The following is an 8,274-nucleotide window of genomic DNA, read 5'->3' as shown; positions in this document are numbered from 1 at the left end:
GTGTCCGGCTGCGGCCGGACGTGTCCGGTGGCGGCGGGGACGAATCAGCTAGGGTTTGCCTGTGAATTTCGGGGGAGTGCACATATTTATAGGTAGAGGGAGCTAGAAGTGTCCAAATGGGGTGCGGTTTTTGCCCACACGATCGTGATCGAACGACCGAGAGCATGGAGGGGAGTTAGATGGGTTATTGGGCTGTTTTGGAGGGGTGTTGGGCTGCAACTTAAAAGAGGCCTTTGCGGTAAGCGGATAACCGTTGGAGTACCAAACGAGCTCCAAATGACCCGAAACTTGACAGGTGGTCTACCGGTGCTATACCAGGGCCACTTGGCAAGGCTCGGTCCATTCCGAGAACGTTCAACACCCGCACACAAAAGAAGACAAGAGGGGTGCGCCGGTGCACGTGGGAGTGTCGGATTGCAAAACGGACAACGGGGAAAATGCTCGGATGCATGAGACGAACACGTATGCAAAAGAGATGCACATGATGACATGATATGATATGCATGACATGAATAAAATGCAAAAACAAAAGACAAAACCCAACCATGGAGGGAATATCATATCACATGGCCGAAAATGGCAAGAGTTGGAGTTACAAAGATGGAAAGTTGCATCCGGGTTGTTACAACACTCCACCACTACAAGAGGATCTCGTCCCGAGATCTAGGACTGAAAGAACTCCGGATATTCAGAACGGAGGTGATCCTCGCGCTCCCAGGTGGCTTCTCGGTCGGAATGGTGTGACCACTTCACTTTCAGGAATTTGATTGACTTGTTGCGAGTCTTGCGCTCGGTTTCTTCAAGAATAGCAACGGGGTGCTCATGATAAGAGAGATCTTCTTGGAGGTCGATTTCTTCGAAGTTGATAGTGCGCTCAGGAGTCTTGAAGCACTTGCGAAGCTGTGACACATGAAACACATCGTGCACGTTTGCAAAGTTGGATGGAAGCTCAAGTTGATAGGTGAGATCGCCTCTTTTGCCAATGATCTTGAAAGGACCCACATATCTAGGGGCAAGCTTCCCTTTGATACCGAAGCGACGAGTGCCTTTCATTGGAGAGACGCGGAGGTAGACATGGTCTTCGATTTCAAAAGCCTAGTCACGGTGCTTTCTATCATAGTAACTCTTCTGTCGCGATTGCGCGGCTTTGAGATTCTCACGAATGACTTTGCACATTTCTTCGGCTTCTGTGATCAAGTCGTTACCAAGAAGTTGGTGTTCACCTGTCTCAGACCAGTTGAGAGGAGTACGGCACTTTCTGCCATAGAGAATTTCGAATGGGGCCTTGCCCAAACTTGCTTGGAAGCTGTTGTTGTAGGAAAACTCGGCATATGGAAGACAATCTTCCCACTTCATACAGAAAGAGATGACACAAGCCCTGAGCATCAAGAATTTGATTGACTCGTTCGACTTGGCCACTTGTTTGAGGATGGAAAGCTATGCTGAAACGAATGTTGGTGCCCATGGCCATCTGGAAGGAGTCCCAGAACTTAGAAGTGAAGATGCTTCCACGATCTGAAGATATCAATTGTGGAATGTCGTGCAAGGAGACAATTCTGGAGGTGTATAGCTCTGCCAGCTGAGCTGCTGTGATAGATTCTTTGATAGGAAGAAAATGAGCCACTTTGGTAAGATTGTCAATGACAACGAAGATAGCATCATTTCCACGCTTGGACTTAGGAAAACCAGTCATGAAGTCCATCTCGATATGGTCAAACTTCCATTCCGGAATAGCAAGAGGTTGGAGGAGACCAGCTGGTCGTTGGTGTTCTGCTATCACTCTTCTACAGACATCACATTCATTCACGAATTGAGCAATCTCTCGCTTCATTCGAGTCCACCAATATGACTGCTTGAGGTCATGGTACATCTTTGTACTTCCAGGATGAATGGATAGGAGGGAGTTGTGTGCCTCATTCATGATGACTTTTCTCAGATCACCTTTTGGAACCACAATTCGATCCTCGAAGAAAAGAGTATCTTTGTCATCCAAGCGATAGCACTTGTATTTAGGAATGCCCTTGTCAATACCACGTTTCACCTTCTTCACCATGGTATCCAGGAGTTGTGCCTCACGAATTTGATCTTTCAAAGTAGGAGAGACTATGAGGTTGGCAAGAAAGCCTTGAGGAACAACTTGAAGATTCAGCTTGCGGAAGGCTTCACAGAGATCCGGTTGAAGCGGCTTGAGAATTAGACTGTTGCAATAAGCCTTTCTGCTCAGAGCATCTGCAATCACATTCGCCTTGCCAGGAGTATATTCGATACTTGGATTGTACTCTTGAATCATTTTGACCCATCGAGTTTGCCTGAGGTTAAGGTTGGGTTGAGTGAAGATATACTTGAGGCTCTTGTGATCGGTGAAAATGTCCACTTGCCTTCCCAACAAAAGATGTCTCCATGTTATCAATGCATGGACAACTGCCGCCAACTCAAGATCGTGAGTGGGGTAGTTCTTCTTGTTGGGCTTCAACTGACGAGAGGTATAGGCCACAACTTTTTTCTCTTGCATCAACACAGCACCGAGACCTTGAAGGGAAGCATCACAGAAAACTTCGAATGGCTTGGATTCATCAGGAGGAGTCAAAACAGGAGCTGTGACTAGCTTCTCTTTGAGGGTGTTGAAAGCAACGTCGCACTCAGGCGTCCAGACATACTTGACATGCTTCTGGAGGAGGTTGTAAAGAGGCTTGGCAATCTTAGAGAAGTTCTCAACGAATCTTCGGCAATAGCTTGCAAGACCGAGAAAACTGCGGAGCTGCTTGACATTTTGAGGAGGTTCCCAATTCAGAACTGCAGAAACCTTCGCGGGATTAACAGCAATGCCCTTGGCGGAGATGATATGGCCAAGATAAAGAACTTCATCAAGCCAGAACTCACATTTGGAAAACTTCGCATAGAATTGATGCTCTCTGAGCTTGTCGAGCACCAATCGCAAATGTTTGGCATGATCCTGCTTATTCTTGGAGAAGACCAAAATATCATCGAGATACACCAAAACAAATTCATTGGTGTAGGGGTTGAAGATAAAGTTCATCATGCGAGAGAACGTTGGAGGAGCATTGACAAGGCCGAAAGACATGACAGTATATTCATAAGAACCATAGCTTGTTCTGAATGCTGTCTTTGGAATGTCTTCTTCACGAATGCGAATCTGATGATAACCCATACGAAGGTCAAGCTTGGAGAAGACTTTAGCACCTTTGAGTTGCTCGAAAAGCTCATTGATGTTGGGAAGTGGATACTTGTTCTTGATTGTCTTCTTGTTCAATGGACGGTAATCGACGCAAAGTCGGTCCGTGCCATCCTTCTTCTGGACAAAAAGAACTCCACAACCCCATGGGGAAGAACTCGGTCTGATCAAACCCAGACGCTCTTGTTCATCGAGCTGCTTCTTCAATTCCTTCAGCTCCTTGGGTCCAAGCTTGTAAGGACGCTTGCAAACGGGTTCCGTTCCAGGCTCAAGATCAATAACGAACTCTACTGGCCGATGAGGAGGCATACCCGGAAGCTCTTCTGGAAAGACATCTTGGTACTCACAAACGACTGGAATTTGAGAAATAGCATCCAATTCGCCCTTCTCATTGAGAAAAAACAACCGAATGGTTTCATCACGAGCGGCATAGATGATAACATCCTCAGAAGGGTGAGTCAATTGAATTTGCCTGGAAGCACAATCAAGCTGAGCCTTGTGCTTAGAAAGCCAGTCCATCCCAAGAATTAGATCAATATCAGAGTCACCAAGAACAATTGGAGAAGACAGGAATTTATAGTCGCCCATCTTGATATCGACATTTGGAACCAATAAGGTAGATCTCAAACGCTTGGCTGGAGAAATAACTTGCATAGCACTAGGTAACTCCTCTGTGTCAAAATTGTGCTTCGATGCAAAAGGATATGACATGAAAGAATGCGATGCACCGGTATCAAATAAGACTTTTGCAGGAATATCATTAATGGGAAGATTACCCATGATCACATCTGAAGAATCCTCTGCCTGAGCTGCATTCATCATGTTCACCTTTGCAGACTTGGAATTTATGCTTGACCACTGCATTGCTTGAAGATCTCACAGGAGGAGGAGGAAGGCGCCTTTGATTTAAGCATTTTTTCGCGTAGTGACCTTTCTGCTGGCACTTGTTGCAAGTCACTTCTGAGAGCGGATGATGATAAGGAGCATTCGACTTTGGAGCTTGAGGCTGGGACTTGTTCTGATAGCTTGGGTTGGGTGGGTGGGAAGATCCACGACCACCTGAGTTCTTCTGTTGGTAAGGCTGACGAAACGGAGGAGGAGGCAGGTAGAACTTCTGCTGCTTAGCTGCCACTTGTGAGGAAGAAGAAGATTGCACAGCATCTCTGATTCTCTTCTTAGAAGCCTCACACTTGAGCTGAGCACCTTCTTGCTTGAGTGCCATATTGTAGAATTGATCAAACTGAGTAGGCTCAACAAGAACGAGAGCTAACTGCAGATCCTCTCTAAGGCCACCTCTGAACTGATAGATCATACTCTTCTCATCTGGAACATCTTGCTAAGCAAATTGAGCAAGTTTCTGAAACTGCTTGTTGTATTCGTACACTGACATGTTGCCTTGCTTGAGATTGCGGAACTCCTCACGCTTGCTCTCAACAACACTGGTAGGAATGTGGTGAGCTTTAAAGTCCCGACAGAAATCAGTCCAAGTAATCACTCGACCACCTCTGGAATCCTTGTATTGCTGGAACCAATCAGCTGCCTGATCCTTGAGCTGAAAAGAAGCGAACTTGACATAGTCCTCAGGCCTGACATTGCTGCATTCAAAATGCTTGTTGATATCCACGAGCCAATCATTGGCGTCTGTGGCTTCGGCACAGTAGCTGAAAGACTTCGGCTGATTTGCAAGGAATTGGTTGAGGGTAGGAAACTGGGGCCGATGATTTAACTGCCCTTGACCTTGATTCCCTTGGTTGCCTTGGCCTTGGTTGCGCTCTTGCATGAGCTGGATCATCATCTGAGCATGAGCGTTAGAGGCTGCCATCAAAGCTTGCCATGCCTCCGGAGGTGGAGGTGGAGGTGGAGGGTTCGCTTGACTCCCATAATTGCGATCCGGATTCAGACGCGTTGGCGGAGCCATCCTGAAGAGGGTGACATCCGTTAGCATCTTGATAGACAGATAGACAAGTTGAATCAACGGATAGAAATTGCAACATATAGTCTTCACAATAAACATTCGAACAAGGATGAACGAATGACTTCCAAAGTAAACATCACACGTCCAATAAGGTGAGAAGCCACTTGATAAGAGATTGATGAATGAAATAAACAAGGTACAACTGGAACAAATAAGTGGTAAGGATTACCCAATCACAAACCAAATATCTGCGGGAAGAAATGCTAGAGCTACTTGAATCCCACCTATAAACTCCCGAAACTTTCTAGTTATGCAATCTGGTGTTGGGGATACAGGGGAAGCACAATATCTCACCCAAACTAACAATCCCTACATCCAGCTGTATCCATCCGTCAACACACAACCAAGAAACCTTCGGAAATCGTGTACCTCAACCTTCGAAAAGCATCCGTTATACGAGTTATGGCAATACTCCCGAGCTTGCCCCAGTACTGGGTTATCGGGGTTATCTCACCAACAACTGCATAAAAGAGATTTTCAATGTCGGCAAATCTCAGGTATTCCAGAACTGCAACGATAAAATTGTGACGACAACACCTTGGAGCTCAACTCCCCGGGACACTGCCACAACCCCTAAATGTCAGGAGGCACCAAGAACAATGTTCTCGTCACAAAACCATCAAAACGATTCCTAGATACCCGCGTGATCCTAAAAAAATTAGTGAAATTTGAGAAGAGGAAAGTCAAAACATCTACGTCAGGAGACCTCACCAGAGCGACGAAGGGACTGAGGAGTAAAAAGAATCCTACTCTCCGGTATATATAATCCTAAGACTCAAAACATTTTTGTTCTAGACACAACATCGCCAGCAAACAATCAAGCAGGGGGCTCCTAAGTCGGGGATGGCTCTGGTTACCAACTTGTAACACCCACGATGCGGCTATATCTCCCACGTGTCGAAGCACGACTTAGAGGCATAACCGCATGGTGGTTTTTTCGCAAGAAGGGTCATCTTCACACAATCCCATGTAATGAACAAGAATGGGATAAAGAGAGTTGGCTTACAATCGCCACTTCACACAATACATAAATTAGATCATACATCATTCAAATACACTCATAGACCGACTACGGTCAAGTTCAAATGAAAAGAAGACAACCCCAAATGCTAGATCCCGGATCGTCCCGACTGGACCCCACTACTGATCATCTGGAAACGATACATAGTAACGACCAAGGGCCTCATCAAATTCCCACTTCAGCTCGGTTGCGCCATCTGCGCCAGTATCCTCAGCACCTGCATCTGTTTTGGTAGAATCTGTGAGTCACGAGGACTCAGCAAACTCACACCCGCGAGATCAAGACTATTTAAGCTCAAAGGTAGGAAAGGTGTAATATGGTGGAGCTGCGGCAAGCACTAAGCAAATATGCTGGCTAACATATGCAAGTGAGAGCGAGAAGAGAAGCAACGCGTCGGTCGAGAAGCTAGAAGCGATCAAGAAGTGATCCTAAAACTACTTACGTCAAGCATAACACAAACCGTGTTCACTTCCCGGACTCCGCCGAGAAGAGACCATCACGGCTACACACTCGGTTGATGCATTTTAAAGAGGTCAAGTGTCAAGTTATCTACAACCGGACATTAACAAAATCCCATCTGCCTCATAACCACGGGCATGGCTTTCGAAAGATTATATACCCTACAGGGGTGTCCCAACTTAGCCCATCACAAGCTCTCACGGTCAACGAAGGAATAGACCTTCTCCCAGGAAGACCCGATCAGTCTCGGAATCCCGGTTCGCAAAACATTTCGACAATGGTAAAACAAGACCAGCAAAGCCACCCGCTGTGCCGACAAATCCCGATAGGAGCTGCACATATCTCGTTCTCAGGGCACACCGGATTGTCCATACTTCCGGTAGGCCAGCCCAGAGTTGCCCCTGGTGGCCACCGGCGGCCGACAGTTTGGACCAACACTCACAACGAGCACTGGCCCGGGGGGGTAAATAAAGATGACCCTTGGGCTCGCGAAAACCCAAGGGAAAGGGCTTAGGTGGCAAATGGTAAAACCAAGTTCGGGCCTTGCTGGAGGAGTTTTATTCAAAGCAAACTATTAAGGGGGTCCCATAAATCACCCAACCGTGTAAGGAACGCAAACTCAAGGAACATAACACCGGTATCACGGAAACTAGGGCGGCAAGAGTGGAACAAGTCACCAGGCATAAGGCCGAGCCTTCCACACTTTACCAAGTATATAAGGTGCATTAATTAAACAGGAGATATTGTGATATCCCAAAATATCCGTGTTCCGACCAGGAACAAACTTCATCTTCACCTGCAACTAACAATGCTATAAGAGGGGCTGAGCAAAAGCAGTGACATAGCCAGACAAAGGGTTTGCTAGGACAGGATGGTTAGAGGTTTAACATGGCAATAAGTAGGCATGGTGCACAATGGCAGGTAGGGCTAACATAGCGAAAGAGTGAATACTAGCAAGCAAAGATAGTAATGATTTCGAAGGCATGATCATCTTGCGTGCAAGGTTCTCAGAGTTGTCGAAGGCTGGATCCTCGTTAGCGTACTCAACAGGTTCCTCGTGCACGTACTCGTCTCCCGGCTCTATCCAAAGCAAGAACACAAGCAAGGAACCACAATAAATCACGGTGCAATGCACAAGCAACATGATGCAAAACATGTCATGATATGCGAGATGTGATATGCAATGCATATGCGTGCTTCGGGAGGAAAAAGGATGAACAAGGCATCAACTTGGCAAACCAAGTATGCTGCTGGAAAGATGAGATGATTTCGGTTGAAATCGATATAAAGATCACCGGGAACGGATGCATGGTTTGCAAATGGCAAGCAAGACAAGTATGGCACAAAGTTGCGATTAACAGCACGATGCTATTTAGCATGCAACAATAAATTATGCTACAGCACCCCAACATAAAAACAAAGCATATGGCAATGATCTACAGGAGATGCTTTACAAAAGAGGAACACTGAGCTACGGCTAATTCACATCATAACAGGTTCAAACAAGCATGGAGAAAGTGCAAAAAATTATCAGGCTGGACATGGCATAAACAGCAGCACGAAGCAATGTTCAGAGCAGGTTATCAACATGCTACAGGAACTCATAATAGCAAACTAAGGCATGTC

Source organism: Triticum aestivum, chromosome 2B (genome assembly GCF_018294505.1).
Source record: "Triticum aestivum cultivar Chinese Spring chromosome 2B, IWGSC CS RefSeq v2.1, whole genome shotgun sequence".
NCBI lineage: Eukaryota > Viridiplantae > Streptophyta > Magnoliopsida > Poales > Poaceae > Triticum > Triticum aestivum.
Note: the sequence above shows the minus strand (reverse complement) of the source record.